The 26845-nt window shown below is 39.7% G+C and overlaps 1 protein-coding gene and 2 non-coding genes across 3 annotated transcripts in view; 2 read left to right on the top strand and 1 right to left on the bottom strand.

Moving 5' to 3' along the window:
- Nucleotides 1-3912: 3912 nt before the first annotated feature.
- Trnat-ugu lies at nucleotides 3913-3986 on the bottom strand. The gene has a single exon. It is a non-coding gene; the product is annotated as a tRNA-Thr (tRNA).
- A 91-nt stretch (nucleotides 3987-4077) lies between these two features.
- Nucleotides 4078-4151, top strand: Trnat-ugu. Its single transcript has one exon. It is a non-coding gene; the product is annotated as a tRNA-Thr (tRNA).
- A 20133-nt stretch (nucleotides 4152-24284) lies between these two features.
- Nucleotides 24285-26845, top strand: part of LOC124720426 (zinc finger protein 596-like) — a 110084-nt gene continuing 107523 nt past the window's right edge. The window contains exon 1 of the mRNA XM_047245776.1: nucleotides 24285-24398. The gene's annotated coding sequence lies outside the window, so the exon portion shown is untranslated. The remainder of the gene's footprint in view (nucleotides 24399-26845) is intronic.

The raw sequence follows: 26845 nt of genomic DNA, 5'->3' as shown, positions 1-26845 counted from the left end.
GCCAGACTGAGATTCATAGCAAGTATCTTAAGTAAATAGAGCTCATCCTCAAAGGAACTGGCTCGTATGGCGCTTTCTCTGGCGATTCTTCAGTATTTGTTCGTTGATATGGAATCTTTACCAGGTAGGACTGACAGAAGAGACACAGAAGACCCAACGAAGAGCGGCGCGTTTCGTCACGGGACCGTTTAGCGGGTGCGACAGCATTACAGAGACGCTCTACAAACTCCACTGGCATACGTGTCAAGTGAGGCGCCATGCATCACAGAAAGCTTCATTATTAAAATAGAGTATTTTTCGAGAGAGTCGGACAATATATCACTTCCTCCTACATGCATCTTGCATCATGACCACAACAAGATATTTCGAGAAATTGGAGACGATACAAAGGCTCACATTTATTTGCTTTTACCATACACCATTCGCGAGTGGAAGAGGATACAGGGAATCAGTTAGCGGCACCAGAAGTGCGCTCCGCCATACACTATTAAGTGATCTAGATGCAGATACTGTAGGTTTTTCAAGAATCGCATCAGTGTCACCTGTTTCATCGATGGGATTCTAAATAGCCATAATTATTTACAGTTCATAACAGATATTTTGCAACAACTTTTGGACCAAGTCCTACTGGACACAAAGTAATCCACATTAAATCCCCATGACGGATCTTCTACTCATTCGGAACATTTGGAGTTTGCTGGCTCGATTGTTTATTAAATATCAAATGGCCTGTACATTCATCAGATTTAACTCCTCTGGCCTTCCACCCACGCAGTAAATTAAAACAAGAGGCTCACAAGGAAGCACCACCAAATCCTGAGGACATGGAGCGCCGTACAACACAGGCCAGAACTGTGATAAATCAAGACGATACTCAACGAGCAGTTTTGTCTGTCCAGAATCGCTTCGCAGCATTCATCAATGAGCAAAGTCAACACTTTGTGCACTTGATAACACAGTCATCATAATAAACACACAGACCAACTCGAGTGATACGTTTGCTTACATTTGGTACAGTATGGAGGATGTTTGTGGGACGTCTTCTCCTGATGGCGGGACTCTGCTTTGCGGCGCTGTTATCGTGTCACTACTTGATTATAAATCCCGCATTTTACGTCACTGCGGCGGCCGGAGTGTCCGTGCGGTTCTAGGCGCTACAGTCAGGAGCCGAGCGACCGCTAGGTCGCAGGTTCGAATCCTGCCTCGGGCATGGATGTGTGTGATGTCCTTAGGTTAGTTAGGTTTAATTAGTTAGAAGTTCTAGACGACTGATGACCTCAGAAGTTAAGTCGCATAGAGCTCAGAACCATTTGAACAATTTTTTTTATGTCACTGCAACCCTCTTTGAATGATGTTTTCGACGCTACAGGAAAAAGTATAGAGATCCATTAAAAATATTGTAGGAGTCGTAATTCAACAAGTATAAGCACTGAAAATTACGCACATCAAAAAAAGTTTTGCATCATCTCGGTTCCGAGAGTTCCGGAACCTGTACAGGAAATTGGAATGGAGATAAACATAAACATAATATCCGTCCTTTTTATTGCTCATGAAAACCACACATTGCATGTTGTACCACCATACAGCGAGACCTTCAGAGATGGTGGTCGAAACTGCTGTACACACCGGTACCTCTAATACCCAGTCGCACGTCCTCTTGCATTGATGCATGCCTGTATTCCTCATGGCATACTATCCATAAGTTCATCAAGGCACTGCTGGTCCAGATTGTCCCACTCCTCAGCGGTGATTCAGTGTAGGTCCCTGAGGGTGGATCGTGGGTCATGTCGTCCATAAACAGCCATTTTCAATCTAGCCCAGAGATGTTCGAAAGGGTTCATGTCTGGAGAACATGCTGGCCAGTCTAGTCGAGCGATGTCGTTATTCTGAAGGAAGTCATTCACAAGATGTGCACGAAGGGGTCACGAATTGTCATCCACCGAGACAAATGCCTCGCCAATATGGTTGCACTATCGGTCGGAGGATGGCATTCACGTATCGTACAGCCGTTATGGCGCCTTCCATTATCCCCAGCGGCGTATGTCCTCTAATACCCAGTCATATGTCCTCTTGCATTGATGCATTCCTGTATTCGTCGTGGCATACTATCCATCAAGGCACTGTTGGTCCAGATTGTCCCACTCCTCAACGTTGATTCAGTGTAGATCCCTGAGGGTGGATCGTGGGTCACGTCGGCCATAAACAGCCATTTTCAATCTACCCCAGACTTGTTCGAAAGGGTTCATGTCTGGAGAACATGCTGGCCAGTCTAGTCGAGCGATGTCGTTATCCTGAAGGAAGTCATTCACAAGATGTGCACGATGGGGTCGCGAATTGTCATCCACCAAGACAAATGCCTCGCCAATATGCTGCCGATATGGTTGCACTATCGGTCGGAAGATGGCATTCACGTATCGTACAGCCGTTATGGCGCCTCCGATTATCACCAGCGGAGTATGTCGGCCCCATGTATTGCCACCCGAAAACAGCAGGAACCTCCAGCTTGCTGCTCTCGCCGGACAGTGTGTCCCAGGCATTCAGCCTGACCGGGTTGCCTCCAAACAAATCTCCAGCGACTGTCTGGTTGAAGGCATATGCAACACTTATCGATGAAGAGAACATGATGCCAATCCTGAGCAGTCCATTCGGCATGTTATTGGGCCCATTAGTACCTCACTGCATGGTGTTGTGGTTGCAAAGATGGACCTCGCCATGGACATCAGGAGTGGGGTTCCGCATCATGCAGCCTATTGTGTAAAGTTTGAGTCGTAACACGACTGTGGCTGCATGAAAAGCATTATTCAACATGGTGCTGTTGCTGGGCGGCCTGAGCGAGGTATGTCATCAACAGTTCCTGTCTCTCTGTATCTCCTACATGTCTGAACAACATCGCTTTGGTGCACTCTGAGATGTCTGGACCCTTCCGTTATTGAGATCCCTTCCTGGCACAAAGTAACAATGCGGACGCGATCGAACTGTGGTATTGACCGTCTAGGCATGGTCGAACTACAGACAACACGAACCGTGTACCTCCTTCCTAGTGGAACGACTGGAACTGGTCGGCTGTCGGAACCCTCCGTCTAATAGGCGCTGCTCATGCATTGTTGTTTACTTCTTTGGCCGGATTTAGTGATATCTCTGAACAGTCAAATGGACTGTGTCTGTGATACAATATCCACAGTCAACGTCTATCTTCAGGAGTTCTGGGAACCGGGGTGTTCCAAAGCTTTTTTTGATGTGCGTACTTGCGTACAACAGAAAATAGGCCACATCGTCTGCTGCAATTCAGGAAAAATTGCTTCTTGATAGATTCACTCAATCTATATATATTTGGAACGGCCTGTCTTAGAAGCTCCACGCTGTATACTGGCGAAGCAAAAACCCGTTTACTGTGATAATTAAGAGTAAAGCATAATTTATGTCACCGAGTCCAAATACACTGACAGAAAAAAAATCACAAGACCGGAATTGAAGCTGAGCAACATAAAAGAAAGTTGGTAGGTGTGTTTCTACTTCTGAAACATGATGTTTGTTCAGATTTCGTACCAGTCGCGTAAGAGTGGCGTTATTAGCGCCACTATGAGGATGCAAATCAGGTTGGCCTTAGATACGTGGTGTAAGGGTCGTGAGCGTTAGTTAACTTTGAAACTGGACGTAGTGAGATGTTAGTCAAGAATGGCTTTAAGGCGATAGAAACGCCATTATCAACACATCACTGAGTCTGAACGGGGTCGTGTAACATGGCTATAAGAAGCCGGACGTCCCTTGCGCGATAACACAGAAAGGCGTGGCAGGAATAAAGTTACTATCCATGGTTGTTGGTAACGGTGGTCACGAGAATATACAATGAAATGAACACCGTTAGCTGCTTACAGGCGTTGACATACGTCAACGGGGACAGATGAATATGTGTGCCCCGACCGGGACTCGAACCCGGGATCTCCTGCTTACATGGCAGACGCTCTATCCATCTGAGCCACCGAGGACACAGAGGATTGCGCGACTGCAGGGATTTATCTCTGGCACGCCTCCCGCGAAACCCACATTCTCAACGTCGCAGTCGCGCAATCCTCTGTGTCCTCGGTGGCTCAGATGGATAGAGCGTCTGCCATGTAAGCAGGAGATCCCGGGTTCGAGTCCCGGTCGGGGCACACATATTCATCTGTCCCCGTTGACGTATGTCAACGCCTGTAAGCAGCTAACGGTGTTCATTTCATTGTAATTTCATTCTAACGAGCTGCATGGTCACCGATGGTATCTGTTCTTTCGGACATGTCCGGAAGAACAGATACCATCTCAGTATGTACGAGAATATACGGTCACAAGAAGACCGGACGCTGGATTTCCACATGACACTACCGAGAGGGAAGATCGTGGTGTTCGGCAAATGGCTGTGGCGCATCGTACTGCATCTGCATAAGCAGCTTGAGTAGCAGTTTGAACCACAACGACAGAACAGATTGCTACTAATCGCTTACTTCAAGGACAGCTCCGAGCCAGGAGTCCTGTAGCGTGCATTCCACTGACCCCAAACCATTGTCATTTGTGACTTCAGTGGTGAGGGGAGGGTGGAGTTCTGTTGTGTTTTCTGATGGTTCTGCCTTGGTGCCATTGATGGCCACGTGTTGGTTAGAAGGTGGCCAGTTTAGGGCCTGCAACCAACCTACACCTGGAGTTGTGGTCTGGGATGCGATTTCGTATGACAGCAGAAGAACTATCGTAGTTACCCCATGCACCATTTCTGCAAATATTTACGTCAGTCTGCTGATCCGATCTGTTTTGCTACGAATCATGAACAGCATTCCTGGAGGTGTTTTCCAACAGGGTAACGCTCGCTCACATACCACTATTGTAACCCAACATAATCTACAGAGTGTCAACATGTTGCCTCGGCCTGCTCGATCACCAGATCTGTCTCCAGTCGAGCACATTTGGGGCATCATTGGACGACAAATCCATTGTCATCCACAAACAGCCTTTACCCTCCCTGTATTAACCGACCATGTGCAGCATACATAGAACTCCAACCCACAAATCGGCATACACGTTTGCATGCCTGCATTTAATATTCTGGCGGTTACACAGGTTATTGATACACCAGCATTTCACATTTGCAATCGCTTATCTCATGTTTACATTAGCCTGTGATCCTGAAGTGTTAATAACATCAATATGTTACCTACACAAATATATTGCTGATATTTTATTAGCCTACATTAATTATTTTTTGGCGCTCCGATTTTTTCTGTCTGTGTATTTTTATAAATTATAGGATTGGTGAAGAAGGTTTTACGAGTATCTGAGGTCTCCTGGCTGATGTCTACCAACAATCTGTTACATACTCCTCCACCAGAATACCAAATTCCACTCTTAACTATAGAAGGGGTGCATAACTTAACATATAAATTATTTTTGCTTGTAGTACTGCGGTTGTGAATTTCGCAGTTCAGCCTACATTCATCTTGTTATTAGCTAAAAACACCAACAGTCAGGTTTATCAACCCATAGGTATAAGAATCCCTTGGTCCCTGAAAAACATCTGAAAGATGTTCAGTTACCAACTTTACATTGAACTCTTGTTGCACACTTATGTAAAATTAGTAATTTTTGACGTCATTGCGTTGTCTCAGTGTGCAAAAGTTCTAGCAATTCTGTCTGCATATCAATTCAGCGATGAGCATTTTGGTTAAGTAATCGACCTCTTTTTGCCTCTACAGTTTATTATCCACTTGGATGGCTAGGAACATCGCTCATGTAGCCTCATATAGCGTGTTCTCTTTGATCCCCACTTCTGGTGCAATATCTGTAAGTGATTTTCACTTTAATGGAATTGTACAATAGGAGTCTGTGAAAGATTGAGGCTTAACCTGAGTCCCTTATTCTCTAAGCACTGTACAGGATTGATGAGTCTGCATCCTTTACCAGTGCACATGTATCAACAGCGAACATCACACATCTTGGAGAGTCATAAGACAAGGACAGGAGTGGTCCAAGCACCAAACCTAGTGGAATGTAATATTTAATGTTTTCTCACTCAGAATTTAGTCTCATTCCTATGGAACAGAGGAATGCCACACTAGTTTAGTTTACCTAGGATAATTTTACGATCTAAACAATCAAAGGCCTTAGTAAGAACACAGAAAATAGTCACAGAAAATGTCAATAGGAGAATTTGTCTTTCTTAATTCTACCAGAACTGAGTTTAGAACGTCGTATATTGCTTTCTGTGGTGAGAAGCCTGTACCAAAGACCAACAGCTGTAATGAAAAGGTTATCAGCATGAATATTGTTCAGTGTTCTTCTATAGGTTACATCTATAAGAAAAACATGGCAATTAAGTATGTGGATCTATGATAGAGGTCAATGGCTTACACCCACTTTTAGAAATGAGTGTTGCTACTGCATATTTCCGCCTTTTGAGAAATGTAACTTTTCTAACTGACTGACTACAAAGATAACACAAAGGGAGGACGGCTTGCTACCAAGTCAGCACAACATGCATTTACTTTGGTTGATATATTGCCATAACCGTAAGCCACTGCTTTTCGGTGACTTTTTTGTGATTTTTGTGATCTATTCTGCAGTTGATATGGTAAAATTCATATCTGCTTAAGGAGTGTGCAACATGTGTCTGAGTAGGCCAAGTGAATGTGTATTCAGTGACTCATTTTGTACCTTGTGGTTTCAGCCACTGTTAGGCACAAGTACCTAAATTTATTGGCCAAAAATTTGAATTTAACTTCATTTGTCTCACTGCTACGGTCATCATGGAGTTGTATATCTTTTGCCTTACAGAGTTCCTTCATTTCATTTCTAAGAATGTCCTAAACTGTCGTTGCTTTGGTCTTGTGATTTTGAATTTTTTGGTATATTGCATTTCTCTGCCTTTTCCATGATACAGTAAAGGGTTTTGTAATTCTATTTGTGGTGCACCTTTGTCTTGATAAAAGTTTGTTCTCTATATTATACAGAGCTCTAGAGCTCTATGTTCCTGCCACAAGAAACTTTGATTTCAAATGTTAGCCAACATTTTCTCTCCACTTTTAATGTGAGAAGCATGTGTGTCACCTACACCAGCATAGGTACTTGCATATTTCGATGTCTTCAACATGAGAGCTTAGAGATGAGATCAGTAAGAGCCAATTAACACATGTCTTCATATTGGTGCACATGTAAAGTGTGTGTAGTCACCATATTCTCCGCATATAGAGTTGCAATAACAGTCAATGATGGGATGGTGAAGGGGAGGTTTGGATAATAGAAATAAGCGCTGCAAACCTGGAGGTTTGGATAATACAGATGAGCACTGCAAACTTGGCAATTTCCTGAAATAGGTTATTCACCTTTCAGAGGTTATAAACTGTTAGCACAGTGAAATAGAATGCCTTAAGTGTATTTTATACAAACAGAGAAATGGAAATCTTCTGGAAACTCCTACACTTATTTTCAAATTCCCTGGAATTCGGACCTATTTTTTTTGTATCAGAATTTTTTCCTTTTCCTATTAGTTCATAAATCTGGGAACTGTATGGCGGCTTCTGTTATGACAGAGCAACTGGACTGTATTTTGGGTTCTCTGCTTGAATCACAAAATCTATAAAAAGAGAAATATTTGTCTTCCTCTATTTGACAACCCTGGACACGTTCACTGTGTGTTTTTGTGTTTTTGTTTACAACTGGGAGTTTTTGTTTTGCAGTGGTTGACATTTAACAGCTGGTGACACGTTATGCTTTTCTGTCTGGCTGCTAGGCCAGTGACAGATTATGGAGTTGCGGTGGAAGATGATAAACTATGTGATCAAAAGTATCCGGACACCTGGCTGAAAATAGCTTAAAATTTCGTGGCGCCCTCCAGCGGTAATGCTGGAATTCAATATGGTGTTGGCCCATGCATAGCCTTGATAACAGCTTCCGCTCTCGCAGGCATACGTTCAATCAGGTGCTGGAAGGTTTCTTGGGGAATGACAGCCCATTCTTCACGGAATGGTGCACTGAGGAGATGTATCGATGTCGGTCGGTGAGGCCTGGCACGAAGTCGGCGTTCCAAAACATCCCAAAGGTGTTTCATAGGTTTCAGGTCAGGACTCTGTGCAGGCCAATCCGTTGCGTGGATGTTATTGTCGCGTAACCTCTCTGCCTCAGGATGTGCATTATGAAGAGGTGCTCGATTGTGTTGAGGGATGCAATCGCAACCCACAAATTGCTTTCAACAGTGGGAAGCAAGAAGATGCTTAAAACATCAATGTAGGCCTGTGTTGTGATAGTTCCATGCAAAACAACTAGGGGTGCAAGCCCCCTCCATGAAAAACACGACCACACTGTAACACCACCGAATTTTACTGTTGGCACTACACACGCTGGCAGATGACGTTCACTAGGCATTCGGCATCCCCACACCCTGCCATCGGATCAGCACATTGTGTACCGTGGTTTGTCACTCGACTCAACGTTTTCCCACTGTTCAATCGTCCTCCTTACACCAAGCGAGGCGTCGTTTGGCATTTACTGGCGTGATGTGTGGCTTATGAGCAGCCTCTCGACCACGAAATACGTTTTCTGACCTCCTGCGTAATTGTCGTAGTACCTGCTGTGGACCCTGATGCAGTCTGGAATTCCTGTGTTATGGTCTGGATAGATGTCTGCCTATTACACATTACGACCCTCTTCAACTGTTGGCGGTCTCTGTCAGTCAATAGACGAGTTCGGCCTGTACTCTTTTGTGCTGTACGCGTCCCTTCACGTTTCCGCTTCACTAACACATCGGAGACAGTGGAGCTAGGGATGTTTAGAAGTTTGGAAATCTCGCGTACAGACGTATGACACAAGTGACACCCAATCATCTGACTACGTTCAAAGTCCTTGAGTTCAATGGAGCAGCCCATTCTGCTCTCTCACAGTACAATGCAGCTAATATGAAAAACGTTTGTTTTTGGAGGTGTTCGGATACTTTTGATAACACAGTATTCACATGTTTAACTTCTGGGGCCTGAACTAATATCTTACTCCATTATTTCGTAGTTAGTATTACTACATCTAAATTATGTGGTGCACAAAACTTATACCATAAAAAAATAAAATAAATCTGAGTTTGAATTGCATAAAACTGAGAAAGCATTAGATCGAGAAATAAATGTATTAAAGTGAAAAATGGAAAGGTGTGACAAAAATATTATGCAGAAGATTTACAGCTGCTCATCATAGACAGTGTACCTTTATACATGAAGTTCTAAGATACAAGGCTCTCCGACATGCAGATTAGATGAAAGTTGGTGACTCCTTGAGTTGATCAAGCATTTCCTAGAAATCATACAGAAATACTAAGTTTATTTATGTGAACGGTTAAAGGAGATGCATTTGTACAGAATACTATGCAGAAAGTTGTACCTTATATTAAGAAAAAGTTTGCTGTTATCCCTGCAACTACAGTATACTGGTCGTCCACATTCAGGAGAAGCAGCTGAAATACTGCTTTGGTAACGATAACCATAACAAAATATTATATAATTATAATCACATGGTTATTCGGCAATATACAGATAAAACCAGTCCAGCTTTTGGAAATATATACAGGGCGAAGAAAAATTCCCGCACTCTGACTTTGCAGCGCGATTCCTCACATACTGGCAATAAACGGACATTGAAGATTGGCAGTCTGATAACACTGTAATCACATGTCAGTAAGTACCTATGTTAGAGGAGAGACCAGTGCTGTGCAGTTCGTGCAGTGGATAGTATTTTTGATTAGCATGCAGGAGGTCGGAAGTTCGATTCTGGGTCGAGGCTCATTTGTTTTTATTTTCTAAAAGTAGTCTGCTTGGTACGGTATCTGGCGACTTAATCACAAAACAACTTGTAAAGTTCGGCTTCTACAATACATTTGCAGTTACATACTATGAACACAGAAATGGAAGTACAATCATTTTCATTAGTCAGCTTTCAAAGAAGTCTTTTGCACGTCGTGGACGCGAATTGTTTTTCACCACTGCAACTACTACATTCTAAACCTGTTTTCCCTCTAACCTCTTCCAATGGTCCAATCTAAATTATTTGCAAAGCATGTTGCTTGCCTTACTGGTGCTCTAGAGCCGCAGCAGCACTCCATCTTCAGGCCACAAGTGTCCCATCGGGACCATCAGACCGCCGTGTCATCCTCAGCGGAGGATGTGGATAGGAGGGGCATGTTGTCAGCACACCACTCACCCGGTCGTTATGATGGTTTTCTGTGATGCTACTATTCGGTCGAGTAGCTCCTCAATTGGCATCCCAAGGCTGAGTGCACCCCAAAACATGGCAACAGCGCATGGCGGCCCAGGTGGTCACCCATCTAAGTGAAGGCCACGCCCAACAGTGCTTAACTTCAGTCATCTGATGGGAACTAATGTATCCACTGCTGCAAGGCCATTGACTGGTGATCTAAGGTCCTTACTAACTGTAATAGACCTGAATGCGGCAAGAATAATAGTTGGTTTTAATTGGTGGAATAACTGGGGGAGGATACACATAAAAAAATTAGGAATCTGGTAGGTGCAATGGTGCAAAACAATTGGCGTCCACGACATGCAAAAGGTTTCCTTAAAAGTTGACTGATGAAATCGATAGTGCTTCCATAACTGCGTATGCAGTACATAACTGCAAATGTTTTGTAGAATACCCACTGTACTTTCTGTATGATGGTTAAGGCATCAGATACCATACCACTCAGACTGCTTTTAGCAAATAAAAACAAATAAGCATCGATCCAGAATCGAACCCTCGACCTCCTGTAGGCTAACCCAAAATACTATACACTGCACCATGTGCACAGCACTACTAGCACCTCCTGACAGAGATAGTTATTTTATCAGATTTCCCATCTTTGACATCCATGTACCCACTGAAATATGCGCAGAACGGAATTTTGTGACAGACATTTTCGTATTGACAGCATGCAAGTGTAGGGAAGCAGCATACTCACGCCTTATAAAATCCACATCAGGAATCCTGCCATACGTCGTGCAGAAGGAGCTATGTTAAGTGAAAAGCTGTTAAAACTTTTACTAACCTGCACTAAACGACTGTCGGCGATGGAACCGCAAAAAGAAACAGAAGTTAAGCCTAAATCAGGACCTATGTCTGTTGAAGGAACTGTAAATCCAGACAACAGTTCAAGTGTGAATATGCATGATAATAGTAATGTTAAAGTGAAATCCGAACTAGTGTCTCCTGACAGTAGTGTGAAAAAGGGCAACGATTCAATAGTAGAGACCCCTGTAGAAAAACATCAAAATTTCGAAAATGGTTAAAGTTATTGAACTGATATCCAACACATATTGATTTTGTATTACCCCTGACATACTAGAAACGTTTCAGGTTATTTACTTCATTTTAAAGTATTGCGCAATATTTATGACGTCAGAGCTAGTTACAGCGGACTGGCTGGCGCACAAAATGGAAAGACTGATGTGAATTTTATAAGGCGTGAGAATGCTGCTTCCCTACACAAGGAATCGCAATGCGAAGTCTGAGTTCGCAAATTTTTCTTCACCCTGTGTAACTAATGCAGTCATTATCTACCGTATCTTCCTTCGCCGTCGGCGTTGTCGTGGTTACCGTGAGACACCGTTATACCAAGAGGAAAGGCGCGTCGATCTTAGAGCATGAGATATGATGACCTTAAGCCATAGACAACACACAACGGTCACGGTAGATCCTGATTCCAGAATAGCTGCAGTAGTTAAGATCTACGAACTATCCCCTGTTGACCAGGTCCCCGAAACTTAACTCGTAACGAGATCCCTTCAAAGCAAATTGTCATAACGATCGTCTATAAAGGCTTCGTACAACGAGAGTACATGTTACGGTTTATGGAATAATAACAGATATGACCAAACTGTCTTGTCTCTTCTGCTTTATTTAACATAACTTCGTTCACAGTTTCATTTCGCATTCACCACTCATTCACCGAAACCCTTTGATGAACAGTTTTGGTTGCATAACACCAACAGTCAATGATAATGATACAGCTTTTCTCCTTTTTATAAATTGAAGCCCGCTCTCCGTGATATAATAAAAAAAAAACCGGTCTCAATACCGCGTGCCTCGTGAGACGCGAATAGACTTATCCTGGAATTGACCGCCCTGTAGGTGTACTCAATTTAATGACCACACCTCACTGTCGGCTATTTCGCGTAACTGAATGTCCATTTGTTAATCTGATTATACACTGTAGCTATTTAAAATTCGCCCCTATATTTTTCACAACGCATAATTAGCACTTCGTTACTGGTTTTCTTTTTTTTTTTTCTAAGAGTAAACGGAAAAAAAAGACGCCGTATCATCGGCTTAGTCGATATAAAGCAAAACACCTTAATATGCCCAATTTTACCTCTTCTTATAGGATCGGCTACCTTACTCATTAATTTATTACATATTATTTCCAATAATGCTAAACAGGTATCGCTGTTATATTTTAATTGTATTCAAAAGCATGTTACTACTATTATGACCGACCAAATCATAACAAATCGCGCGGCGTGCGTTTTTAACGATAACTTTACGCTATTCAAGTTCCATTATAGCTGTCTTCACTCGTAATGTTACACGGCCCCCCAGACTGTGATGTCTTGAAGAGGGTTCCAGACAGAACAGGCTTATTTTTTTTTTTGTGTACTGTGACTGGAGAGGGTATTTGTTTCGGCGAATACACTCACTCTCAGATTCACTCAACAAGTCAGTACATACATTCTACAATATTGAAGTTGAGTTAATGGGCCTAGACAAAATGCCCTTAACTAAATTCCACATTTGTTTATAGGTTGTCTTAGAAGCACTTCGCACTAATCACTTCATATTCACACCACATTTTTTTTTCCTTGGATGAAGCCCTCAGTTCTTCAACCGACTGTGCAAGGCAGGGATCACAGCCGGGTTCGACGATTGGCATCCTAGGCCAAAACCCTTATCAGGCCACTTGTTTAACCAGAGAGGATTTGGTCCTTTTCTTTTCCTCTTAATTCCACTTTCAAATCATCCATCCTCGCCGTTCAGTGAGAGGATAAATCGTATTTCAGCGTCGTCATTGTTGCTGATACCAAGAAGGTATCTCATGGAAATCATTGGTACATTCTTTAATTTTCTTTGTAACTTAGTATAAGTACGTATTTATCCATTGGTGCTTTTATTTAGTCCACTGAGTGTAGTCTTGGTATCATTCAGTGTTTCTTGAATCTATATTTTGCTCATTATTGATAATACTTCTTCAGGTCTATGTGAGGGAACAAGCCTTTAATTACATCAGTATCACAATCTGCCAGGAGGTAGCTCCCTTCATGAGGTATTTTCATTATTTTATATGGACCTGTGTATAAATATTGCCATTTATTATTCAGTCTTTTCCTGGTTGATGCTTTTGGGTGATTTCTCAATAAAATTTCTTCCCCTACATCATATGTGACTACTTTCTTCACATTTTTATCAAAACGGGTTTTTCTCAATTGTGCTTGATGCTTCAGGTTTTCGTAGACCTTCTTCACCATATCTTCTTTCTTGGTAATCTTTTGTTCTATTGCAGGTAATTTCTTCATCCATTCTGGCACAATACTTTCACCAAATACTATTTGGTTAGGTGAATAACCTGTCGATAAGTGTGGTAAGTCATTATACACTTTCTCAAATTCATAAATCCAATCGATCCATTTATAATGTTGTTTGGGTATGTACGTCCGTAAAAATCGGTTCAACTCTCGGAAGATTCTTTCAACCGGATTTCCACAAGGGTAAAATCTTGAGATGTAAATGTGCTGGATTCCTTGTTCTTTCATAGTGTCTCTCCATACTTTGCTTGTATAATAAGCAGCGTTGTCTGTCAAGATCATTATAGGTTTGCCAAGCTCAATTATATAGTTGTTGATAAAATTGCGTAACATGGGTCGAACATGGAGATTTTTCAAAGGATATAATTTCACATATTTTGAAAAGAGATCATAGAAAGCCAATACATATTTGAACCGTCCACGTGTCATGGGACATGGCCCACAGACGTCACATGACACCAACATTAAAGGTTGTTGTGGGATGATAGGATGTAATTCTATCTTCCGACAATAGTTTATGGGTTTCGCCTTCTGACATATTTTGCACTTCTTAATAATATTTGTAGCTATACGTCCCAAATTTGGATGATAGCAGTATTGTGCTATTTTGGCTGTACATTTAGTGGCACCAAAATGACCCCAATTCAAGTGAGTGTACCATACTAGTGATTCTAAATATTTATTTGGAACACAAACTTTCCAAACATCTTCTTCATCCTTCCTCCGATACAATATTCCGGATTTTAATTGATACTGTTCTTGAGAGTGACTTAGCGTTTTGCTTTCAACAGCATGCCTAATGGCTTTCCACAACTTATCATCTTCTTGCAGTTGTGGAAGACTTCGAGATAGCTGTGAAATCTGCCTCTCACAATATTGCCTTGATAAATTCATGACTTTAAAGTCAATAGTCCGTTCTTCACACTCGTCGTCATTCTTTCTTTTCGGTAGTCTTGAAAGAGCATCGGCAATGATGTTGTCTTTCTCTCTGATGTATTTGAGCGTAATATCATATTCTTGCAGTAGCAAGGCCCACCGGGTTAAATGTGAATGGAACATCCTTCCTGTTAAAATAAAAGATAAAGCTTTGTGGTCGCAGAATACAATGATCTTTTTTCCATATACAAAATAGCAAAACTTTCTAAGGGACCAGACCACGGCCAGTACTTCCAATTCAGTAGTACAATATGCACGTTCACAGCTAGAGAGTGTTCTGCTGACAAACCCAATTATTTTGATGGTACTGATATCTTCTGGATTGTCCATCTGGAAAAGAGTGGCACCCAATCCTGTTTCAGAAGCATCCGCAGCAATATAAAAATCTTGATCAAGTCTCGGATGATGTAACAGTGGAGCATTAGTCAAAGCATTGCGGATGTTATCAAAAGCTTTCGTGCATTCGGAATTCCACTCCCACATGATATTTTTTCTTAACAGCCGTAACAAACAGTCTTGGCTTCCTAACTGATTGGGTAAAAATCGTCGAAAAAATGAAACTAAGCCGATAAATGACTTTAATTCCGTTCTATTCTTTGGATAAGCACATCTGTTAATCGCATCCATCTTTTTAGGATTTGGTTTTATCCCTTCAGGAGTGATTATATGTCCAAGAAATTTCAATTGGTTGTGAGCAAACTTGGATTTGCTCAAATTTACAGTAACTCCGTATTCCAAAAATTTCGCAAAAACTCTTCTTAATAAGTCCAAATGTTCCTCCCAAGTTTCAGAAGCAATTAGCAAATCATCCACATATAAAGTAACTTCATTCAAAAGGTCTCTGCCCAGTACGGTATCTAATGCCGATATGAAAACACCACCGCTTATTTTCAACCCAAATGGCATGACAGTAAACTGGTAACTTCGGCCCAGAAAAATGAATGCAGTATATTTTCTAGATTCTTTCGATATTCTAGTTTGCCCATATGAACTACGCATATCCAAAGAAGTTAAGAAGCGGGCACCATAAAACTTTTGTACTAACTCTTCTAGGTTCTCCGGTCGCGTTTGTACAGGTATAATGATCTTATTGATCTCTCTGGCATCCAACACCAATCTGATGTCACCATTGGGTTTAATTACCGCCACAAGAGGGTTACAATATTCAGAATCTGAGGACTCAATAATACCCCATTCTAACATTTTATTGATTTCCTTTCTGACTACTTCTTTCTTTGTCCATGGGATAGAATAGGAAGTACGACAAAAGGGTTTATGTGCATACGTCTTTATATGGTATTCAAAGTCTTTTATTATACCTGGACGTTTACTAAAAATTGACTGATATGCTTCCAACAAGTAGTACAGTTCATCCCTTTGGATAACAGATAAATATTCTGATTCTAACACCTTTTCCTGCAATGACATTTTATCCATCATTTCTTCAGAACATTCAATAAGGCATATATCATACACATTTTCATCATCAATACTGACATATTTTACCATTAGATTCATACACAATTGATTTGGAATTACTCGGCCCTTTCTCAGGGTGGTTGTCAAAACATTACCATTGGAATTAAATATCCATTCACCATTCTCTAAATTAATGATTGCACCGGTCTCACATAAAAAATCCAAACCCCAAATACATGGTACTGTCATTTTAGGAACAACCAGGAATGTACTTTCTATTTGAGCCCCCTGTATTGTAACGTCAACACGTACCTGTTTCACAACTTTTTGCATTTTTGCGCTGAACGCGCCAGACACGGTACATCCTGTGATAGGAAAAGTGGGCATTTTTACCCCTCGGCTTATCTGTTTTAAACAGTCCAACGTCATGACACTAATAGTTGCTCCAGTATCAATTAATATTTCAACATCAACATTATTTATACTTGTTGGAATTATTGCCTGTAAAATTTGTCCACATTTATTAGAAACTTCAGGTTATTCTTCAATTAATTCATGCCTTATATCCTGATCATTATTGTACCTTAATACTCTCAGTTCAAATTGATGCCTGCCTTCCTTCTCCTTTCCAGTCATCCTAGGAAGGCATTTGGTGACTGGTATTAGTTTAATCTATCTCGTTGAGTCATCGGTGGGGGTTCATGAACTTCCACAATCCGTACAGTATGATCCGAGTTATGGTATTCACCCCGTCGCACATTGGAGGCTCCTTCGCCCATTGGTATAACTCCTTGTACTGGATGAGGACTCGAGGCATTTGTTCCATCCTGCCGATGAACACTATGCTTCGAATTATCTTCCCAAGGTCGAATGCAATTGGGTTCATCACTTGGGTACCTGTTACTCTTATTAATATCACTACTATGCACATTCGCGTCACCATATCGAGGTTTACCTCTAGCACAGTAAGTATCTCTTCTATATTTATTATAATCATTATTTTTATTGCAAGCATAGGATGAAGATTGTCCACGCTCCTGTGATGCGGGTTTGACCTGGTTTTCGGTATTATTATTATCATACGTTAAATTATTATTATAATTATTTGTATTACTATGAGTGTGAGTCGACATTTGATTACTACGCATTTGTCTTGCGTCTTCCATAATCATATCTATTGAGTCAATCACCGACAAGAATTGTTCTACATCGTGGTCAGGAACATTTATTAACTTTTCACGTATATTTATGGGCAACCTTCCCTTCAAAATTCTGATTTCTTCCTTGTGAGAAATTGGATCACTCCAATAACGTGTCTTATTTATGTACTTTTCAAAATACTGCCTTAAAGTACTCCTTTTACTGTTAAGATACTCAGGTTGGTAAACCTCTTTTCTTAATTTCTCTTGTTTACTCGACGACCAGTATTTAGCCAAAAAAAGTTGTTCAAACTCAGCGCAAGTATGGCAACTTTCACTTACTTCGGCGGCCCATAATGCGGCTTCTCCGGTAATTTTGGACACTATAAATTGAAGTCGGTCGTGTTCTGACCAGCTACGCGGAAATATTCTTTTGAAATTATTGATAAAGATTTTCAGATGCAGGTTGTTCCTTTCAGTAGAGAATGTTGGGATTGTCTACTTTTAAAAATGCTGTTCTCCACCTTTAAAGAAGACAAATATCCTCGCTGACCAAAAGAATCATCATCTTTACCAACCGAATCATCAACTTCCCAATGCAAATTTTCACCACAATTGTACTTCGTATTATGACATGTTCGGTTGTTTTTCGACCTATTCTCCGAACGTTCGTCCTCTGTCAACAAATTTTGTGATGACTTTCGTTCTAACTCCGCCAATTTATGATTGGTTTCCTTTTGCCATTTAGGTAACTCATCAACTATTTTGTCTTTTATTTTCTGAAATTCGCTAGTGAAGAGCTTAATTAATTCATCATTTCTACTTAGGTGCTCATTGATATTTTCATTTGGCTGGGATCCAATAGTAGTCTTAACCTTGTCTACAATTTCATTTCCTTTTATTTCTATCCATTCAGATAGATCTTCGTCAAGTCTTTTAGTTTGATCTACTAAATACTTGTCAATCCCCTTACGAGCATCAGACTCAAACTCGACTATTTGTTTCGAAAGCTCTTCTATCTGTGCGCTAGCATTGAAACAGCTGCTTTCACACTTAACCATCCTATTGGACAGGCCATCATAACTCTTCGAAACTACCTCATATTTCTTTTCTACGTCATGAAGTTTTCCCATTAAATTATTATATTGCCTTTCTAAGGTGTTAGAAAACTCTACATCTAGTTCTCCAAATTTCGCATTTAATTGAGTCTCCCAGTCCGCCTTTAATTCTTTCTTAGTATTTTCCAGTTTATAATCAAAGGTGTTCAGTTTGCTTTCCAAAGAATCCATTTTAACTTCTAATGAACCAAATTTGGCCTCAAATTTTTCATTTAACTTTTGATTGTCCTCTTTTAATTGCTTATTATCTTTTTCTAGTGAACCAAGTCTTCCATTCATTACACCCATTTGAGTATTTATTGATACCAGCATATCAAACATTTCTTGATTAATATTTCCATTTTGAGGATCAACTTGCTGATCTACATCCGAAACCTCAAGATCTTTATGTTCTCCCACGCTGCTTACCTTACTTATCATTGTATTTGAATCTCCTAACGGCTCTAAATCAATAACTGTATTATTATCTGTACATGTCTCCTGTCCCACATTGAGCTCATGGGATGCATAATCCCTTTCCTCTTCACTTTCCTCTCTCTCTCTACTCATTACTCTACTCAACTGCACATTATCATGTATTCTTTTCGTTCGTTTTGACATGATTATTCACTACCAAGACATACACTTATTTTCACTATGTATTTATATATATTTATCTATCGAAATCACAAGTCTCAAATTCCCTTTTTTTTATAATTTTGCAGTTATTTTAATCATACCTGGTAGTATCGCTCACTTTTAGCGATTACTGAAGAATACCTCTTTCATTGGACAGACTCACTGGCTGCTACAATATTTTCCAACTCTAGGGTTCGTGAACCCGGATGACACTCGACTCGATGCAGCAATCCTCCTCGATCGAGCCGCACGTTGTGGCGCCACTTCTACCGTATCTTCCTTCGCCGTCGGCGTTGTCGTTGTTACCGTGAGACACCGTTATACCAAGAGGAAAGGCGCGTCGATCTTAGAGCATGAGATATAATGACCTTAAGCCATTGACAACGGTCACGGTAGCACCTGATTCCAGAATAGCTGCAGTAGTTAAGATCTACGAACTATCCCCTGTTGACCATGTCCCCAAAACTTAACTCGTAACGAGATCCCTTCAAAGCAAATTGTCGTAACGATCGTCTATAAAGGCTTCGTACAACGGGAATAAATGTTACGGTTTATGGAATAATAACAGATACGACCAAACTGTCTTGTCTCTTCTGCTTTATTTAACATAACTTCGTTCACAGTTTCATTTCGCATTCACCACTCATTCACCGAAACCCTTTGATGAACAGTTTTGGTTGCATAACACCAACAGTCAATGATAATGATACAGCTTTTCTCCTTTTTATAAATTGAAGCCCGCTCTCCGTGATATAATAAAAAAAACCGGTTCAATACTGCGTGCCTCGTGAGACGCGAATGGACTTATCCTGGAACTGACCGCCCTGTAGGTGTACTCAATTTAATGACCACACTTCACTGTCGGCTATTTCGCATAACTGAATGTCCATTTGTTAATCTGATTATACACTGTAGCTATTTAAAATTCGCCCCTATATTTTTCACAACGCACAATTAGCACTTCATTACTGGTTTTCTTTTTTTTTAATCTAAGAGTAAACGGAAAAAAAAGACGCCGTATCATCGGCTTAGTCGATATAAAGCAAAACACCTTAATATGCCCAATTTTACCTCTTCTTATAGGATCGGCTACCTTACTCATTAATTTATTACATATTATTTCCAATAACGCTAAACAGGTATTGCCGTTATATTTTAATTGTATTCAAAAGCATGTTACTACTATTATGACCGACCAAATCATAACAAATCGCGCGGCGTGCGTTTTTAACGATAACTTTACGCTATTCAAGTTCCGTTACAGCTGTCTTGACTCGTAATGTTACAATTACATTACACTATTAACAGAGAATTGTGAGCTGAGCCGAAGCAATGTCTATGTAGCTGAGCTGGCCAGTGAGGGAGCATATACCTTTGTTGATCATGTATAGGTTTCTGCCATAACTGATGCTAGCTTCACATAAGCATATAACACAGACACAGAGTAACAGAGTCTATCAGTATGGTACTGTTTTGCTCAGTTTACACTTTTGCTAAATGCATAGGAAAGTGTCTGAAGATCCCACATAGTATCTGGTAGTATTACATAAAACTATGTCTACATGTATTATAAAAAAATTTTGTCTAAGCTCTCTACTGCACATTGTTTCTCAGGAAAAAGGAGATAATTAAAATGGTTGACTAACAGCAGAACTATCAAACTTGGTTTAAAAGACCAGTAAATTCGCGACAAATTTGCAGTGTAATCTGTATTGGTATACCAAAAGCAATTGGTTAGCGAGTAACAGTGACCTAAATGTGGTGTTTTGCTGGTATTGTCTGTTGTTTGGAAAGGACAGAAATACTAGTTGGACCAAAATTGGATACATACATTTGGGAAATTTATTGAAGCCGGTAACCAGCAGCAGAGTGACTGTGAACCACCTATAATTGTCTGTAGCTATAGCATCTTTTGGGGAAAACAGAGTAGAGACTGTGCATCTCAGAAGCCACAGCGACATCCAGGTCACCAAGGTATTCCAGTGGCACCCAAGATGTCGCAGGTCTCGTCACCGGTGCCCCGACATCACTGCAACTTTGAGTATTTGCTACAAGCTTGTTATTGGTAGTCAACACAGCTTTCAGCTGTTTACCGACAGCAGCCAACTCTCCTTGTGTCCGCCCACAATAATCGCAGTCCTTAGCCATATCGTAGTGTATATAAAATACATTTTTTGGTATCAAATGGCGCTACTGAGTTTGAAATGTATACAAAATATACCAAAGGAGAATAAAGTAACACTAAAAGTTGCTGTGCAGATTTCTCACTGTACTCTGAGACTGCAGGCTATTAAATAGAAATAAATATCTCTGCTGACGTTGATATATTTACAGACACCTTTTATTAGAAATCCTGTTCACCAAAAAATTTACTGCGAGAGATAAATATTCAAACTAGAATACTCTGATATAAATTGTATGCTGTCTACTAGCACAAAATTAAAACTTAGTGGCGTGACAGAGCTTCTCGCAATGGAGAAAATTTACACTACGATGCCGCCCTACACAAGGATATTCACAACTCTTACGCAAAAACAAAAACTACGATTAATTTACTAACCACTTGTGTACACAGTAAAATACACACATATAGTTCTCTTCTCTGCATAAGCAAGTGAAAAAAGCAAAGACCAAATTAATTTACTGTTTATCAGACAAGTGCTGCTGCTGCTGTCCATCTTCTCGGCTTGGTGGCTGCCGCTACACTTTTGGATGCAAATGGAAAGTCCTTTGATACTATTTAATTTAAAAAATGAGCTGATGTAGGGTACAATACTGAATAGTTTTGAATTAAAACCATGGGTGAGTACCGCTGTAATTTGATGCTAAATAAGTTTTCTTCAGTTTCTACATCTACACCTACATCTCTACCCTGCAAACCACTGTGGTGGGCGTAGTAGAGGGGACATCCCAATATACCAGTTATTAGGGCTTCTTCCTATTCCATTTGCGTATGAAGTGTGAGAAGAAAAGAATGATTGTTGCAGTGCCTCTGTGTATGCAGTAATTATTCTAATCTTATCCTCATGATCCCTATATGAGCGATACATAGGGGGTTGTAGTATATCCGTAGAGTATTCATTTAAAGCTGGTTCTTGAAACTTGGTTACAGACTTTCTTGGGATAGTTTATGTTTGTCTTCAAGAGTCTCCCAGCTCAGTTCCCTCAGTATCTCTGTGACACTCTCCCATGGATTAAACAAACCTGTGACCATATGTACTGTCCTTCTCTGTATATGTGCAATACAACTGTTATTCGTATCTCATAAGGGGCCCCACACATTTGAGCAGCATTTTAGAACCAGTTGCATGATTGATTTGTAAGCAATCTCTTTTGTAGACTGATGGCACTTCTTAGTATTCTACCAATAAACCGAAGTCTACCACCTGCTTTACCCATGACTGAAACTATCATTTTATATCCTTACAAAGTGTTACACCCAGGTACTTGTATAAGTTGGCTGATTCCAACAGTGACTCATTGATATTGTAGTCATAAGATACTTCATTTTTTCGATTTGTGAAGTGCTAAATTTTATATTTCTGAACATATAGTGCAACTTACCAATCTCTGTACCACGTTGAAATCTTATCAAGATCTGACTGAATATTTATGCCACTTTTGTCAGATAGTACTACATTATACGAGATGTTCAAAAAGTCTCTCCACAGTGCTATATGATTGTTAGCCGCGCATGCCATATGCCACAGTGAATATACCGAAATGAAACTCAGTGAAATACAAGTTATTAATTTATTGAATATTCATTTTTACTGATGCTGGCTGAGATAAACGAAGCAGTGGAATGTTGGGAGAGTCCACTTGAAGGGAAGTAACCCAGGCAAGCGAACAATCATACGGCACATCCAGCTAACGATCATATGGCACTGCAGAGAGACTTTTTGAACACCCCATCATCTGTAAAAAGCCTGATTTTGCTATAAATATTGTTCACAAGGTTCTTAACATACAACATGAACAGCAAAGGTCTCAAATCACTTCCCTGAAACACACCCGAAGTTATTTCTGCATCTAATGATGACTCTCCATCCAAGATAACATGCTGTGTCCTCCCTACCAAAAAGTCCTCAATTCAGTCACAAATTTCACTTGATACCCCAAATGATGGTACTTTTGACAATGAGCGTAGGTGCAGTACTGAGTCAATTGCTTTTCGAAAATCAAGAAGTACAGCATCTACCTGGATGCCTTGATCCAAAGTTTTCAGTGTGTCATGTAAGAAAAGTGCTAGTTGGGTTTCACATGATCGATGTTTTCGAAATCCATGCTGGCTGGCATTGAGGAGGTTTTAGGTCAGAATATAGTAGAAGATTATACAACAAATCAGTTGTAATGTGTTAATTTGTTAGTGTCGTTAATGTGAGTACTTCTTCAGTAGAAACGTTGTTTTCAATGCCAAAGAGAAACAAAAGCTGCTCTTGAAATTCTGCTGCAGGAGAAGACCTGTCTCATCTTGGAATTATTTCAGTTGAAGCTCACCTACTATTGGAACAAAGAACGAAGAAAATTTCTCTCAGGAAGTGGTTACCCAATTTGCTTCTGAGGAGAGAAGAATGGAATTTCAATTCAGTTGATCATGCAGAGGCGGTCTACTGAAATGTCAAAGGTAACTCTAAAGCCAGAAGCTTGTTACATTACATAAAAGTTTGCTTATAGAAATATAAATTGATATTAGTTCTAATTATTTCAGTATCTATTCCTTCAATGTAAACTGTTACCGGTACCAGATGTGATTTCACGTCTCCAGCTGGGAGTGTTATTGAGACTTGGATGTCCCTTGATGTACTATTCTTTTCTTAAAATTAAAATATTAATATTATTAATTCATTAATTTGCAATATAATTATAACTGATATAAAACAATGTAATATAATTATATACCAGTAATCATAATACTCAATGCTTCGGCAGGCTCAATTATCTCTGCATGCCACTGGTCAACAGTAAATGGTATCGTAGTATCATAAAAGTTTTGGCAGTCTGCTACGTGGGTCCCAACCAAATCCAAAAATAATATAAATGCTGCATTAATTTTGTTCAGAAACAGATTTTCGTTTTCTTTTCATTGTTGTCTGTAATATTTTGGTGCTTATGTATTACGTTACCTGGGAGATGTAATTTATTAGTTAGTGCGGTATATGTGTAACATGACGACCATTTGACTTCAACTGTGGACTTTACTGTGCATAAATAATATTTGTGGTCTATTTATGGTCTACATATGTAGTCAATGAAAACAGAGCATAGCATTCTACGAAAATGAGAAGCTGTGCAAGAGGAAAACGACGGCACTTTTGTACCAGAGCAGTGTACACTCTTCACGTGTTGTTGTTGTTTTTTTTATTTATTTAAGCAAACAATCAGATTTCACATAGTGTAGTGGTCCCATATTCACTCTGTTGCAAGGTCTGCATTTCTGACAAGAATATTCTGCAGCCCTCAACACTTAATTCCTTCTTCCACATCTACTCTCTTTATGACATTGAGCTTGTAATCTTTGATCTGTCAGCAGAAGTCAAGCAGTTGCAGTGTTGTGGGTTTGCAGTCTGCAGGTGTTTATAAACTACATCCTACAGGTAATAAACAAGTGACAAAAGATTACCAAAATTGAAAGATGAAATGTTCAAAACTTTTCTTCGAACATAGTTATCACTTTTTAATCTCATAATTGACTGTGCATCATTAAGTATTTTTCCAACAACTCGTACTGTAGTGACAGTTCGTAGCAATGTCGTGTTAATGTTGCGGCTTGTTTGGAATTTATTTATTTATTTTTGTGTATTGAAACGGGTTAGTCGGAATCAACGTTGGCAAATTTGCTTATTGTTTGGGACAATGTGTGGATTTAGTACATCGGTAACTGCTTTAGGTTAGGTTTCTCAAAACAAAACACCGGTGTTATTGCCCACGAGCTTGTAATTTTTCTAAATGCGACTAATAAGTTAATTTTTCCACCAGTATTTTGGTGCGTATCAAATACGCAATGTATACTGCGCATCAGATATGAAAAATACATGTAACATCTTGCACAGCGTCTTGTGAATTACATACTATTTTCGCCATCCTATACAATCTCTACATACATCTTCCGTGAATTCGTAAAAGAAACGGTTTGTACTTCTGAAATTTTTGCAACAGTTTATGTGTGCTAGGATCTCCAGTGAGAGTGAATGTCATTGTTAATTTCGTTGTGGTGGATGATGGAAGACAACCAACTTTTTACCTGATCTGTCTGGCTATGCAAATTTGTATACCAGTTGCAATGTAATAATGTTTACGAAGGGTTCACAAAGGACAAGAAGAGCTTTTGCTGATATCTAATGTATTGCTCCTTTTTCTACCGTGAGGTGTTTTATCGTCTTCTTCAATATTTCTCATTTAAGAGCAGATAGCGCATCATTTCGGGGAGTGTGTACGTGGAGATAAAAGAAAATGTTACCGCATGTATTTATTGGTTTTATTAATTTAGCATCGTTGTCATCGTATAAACTATATTGGACTTGTCATGCACAGAAATAAAAAAAGTCTGGAATGTACAAAATGAAATTGTCTACAATACATACTAGAAAATTTTAATTTTTATTTGCATAAGAATGGTGTATAATAATTTCTTTCCCAGTAATGACTACACATAGAATAAATAGTAATGTAGATTAAGTAGTACGGTATAGACTGAAACCTACAAAGATAGGATTTATCACACAGCTGCACTACATGTATTGGGGCTTGGTTTACGAAATCATTTTCTCGGTCTTTTGGATATTCATATACTTAGATATATCAACTTTTATGAATATGAAATTTAAGTTCTAATTTAAAATTGATGTTGTCTAAGTCTTTTTATCTTTGAGGCAATGCATTAGAGTGTAATACCCATGCATCTTACATGCTTCTGATTTCGAGCTCTATTTATTTCTTCTATGTGTAGGTCATTCCTGTTCCCTATTCTATAATTGTGGCAGTTAGCATTTGTGTGGAGATTACTTATATTTGCTTTGGTTATCAGTACACATTTAAAAATGTATGGTGGTGGCAAAGCATTCCTAATTTCCAGAGAAGAGGTCTGCAGTGAGTTTGTGTAGCTCTGTTGGCCATTATATGGACAGTGTGTTTCGTAAGATAATTTTTTTTTTAATTAGCTTTTGAACTGGGCCAAAGTGATATTCCTTATGAGTCAACAGAATGGAAATGTCAAAAGTATGCGATTCTTATACCTTTGAAAGTGCAAATATTTGTGATAACTCTCAGTGCAAAGAAGGCTGAATTAGCTCTGTGTGTAAGGAACCTTAAATGGTGCTTCCAATTAATACCTTCATGTATATGCATTCCTAACATTTTTGCAAACTGCACACACTACTAGTCGCTCATCCATTTTCAGATAGTCTTCATCCCGGATCATTTTACCAAACTGAATGTAGTTTTTTTATTTGGTAATATTTTTTAAATTTTATCAATAGTCACTCATGTCATCAGCATATAATAAAATTTTGATTATCATATTGCAACTGTAAATGATTCACGTATGTGAGAAAGACTGATGGTCCTAAGATGTTGCCCAAGGGGCACCTGTTAAGTAACTTCTTTTGCTATTTAGACTGCCCTTATTTTCTGATTTGGATTAACAGTGGTGAGCTCACAGTCTGAGTTCTGTTTTTGAGATACAACTGAAACCACTTTTCCCATGACACTAACTGCTTCCAGCTTATCAAGGAGGATTTCATGGCATATGGTATTGGAAGGCTTTAGACAGATCTGTATTCATTACTACCACACATTTTTTATTATTTCTTGGGTGTAGTCTAAGACTGCAACTGTTGTGCTGTGGTTTGCATGAAAGCTATGTTCAGGGTTCATCGCTGACTATCAGTTTCATGTTTCTCTAATATTTTGGAGAAAGCAGAAAGAACTGATATGGGATGGTACTTTTTCTATTTTATGCCTGTCTCACTTTTAGCCACTGTGGAAACAAACCTTTACTAAAGGATACATTTGTAACATGTGTTAAAGGTTTTGCAGTCATTAT

The sequence above is a fragment of the Schistocerca piceifrons genome, chromosome 11 (genome assembly GCF_021461385.2).
Source record: "Schistocerca piceifrons isolate TAMUIC-IGC-003096 chromosome 11, iqSchPice1.1, whole genome shotgun sequence".
Lineage (NCBI taxonomy): Eukaryota > Metazoa > Arthropoda > Insecta > Orthoptera > Acrididae > Schistocerca > Schistocerca piceifrons.
The sequence above is the reverse complement of the archived record's forward strand: the minus strand, read 5'-3'. Positions and strand labels throughout refer to the sequence as shown.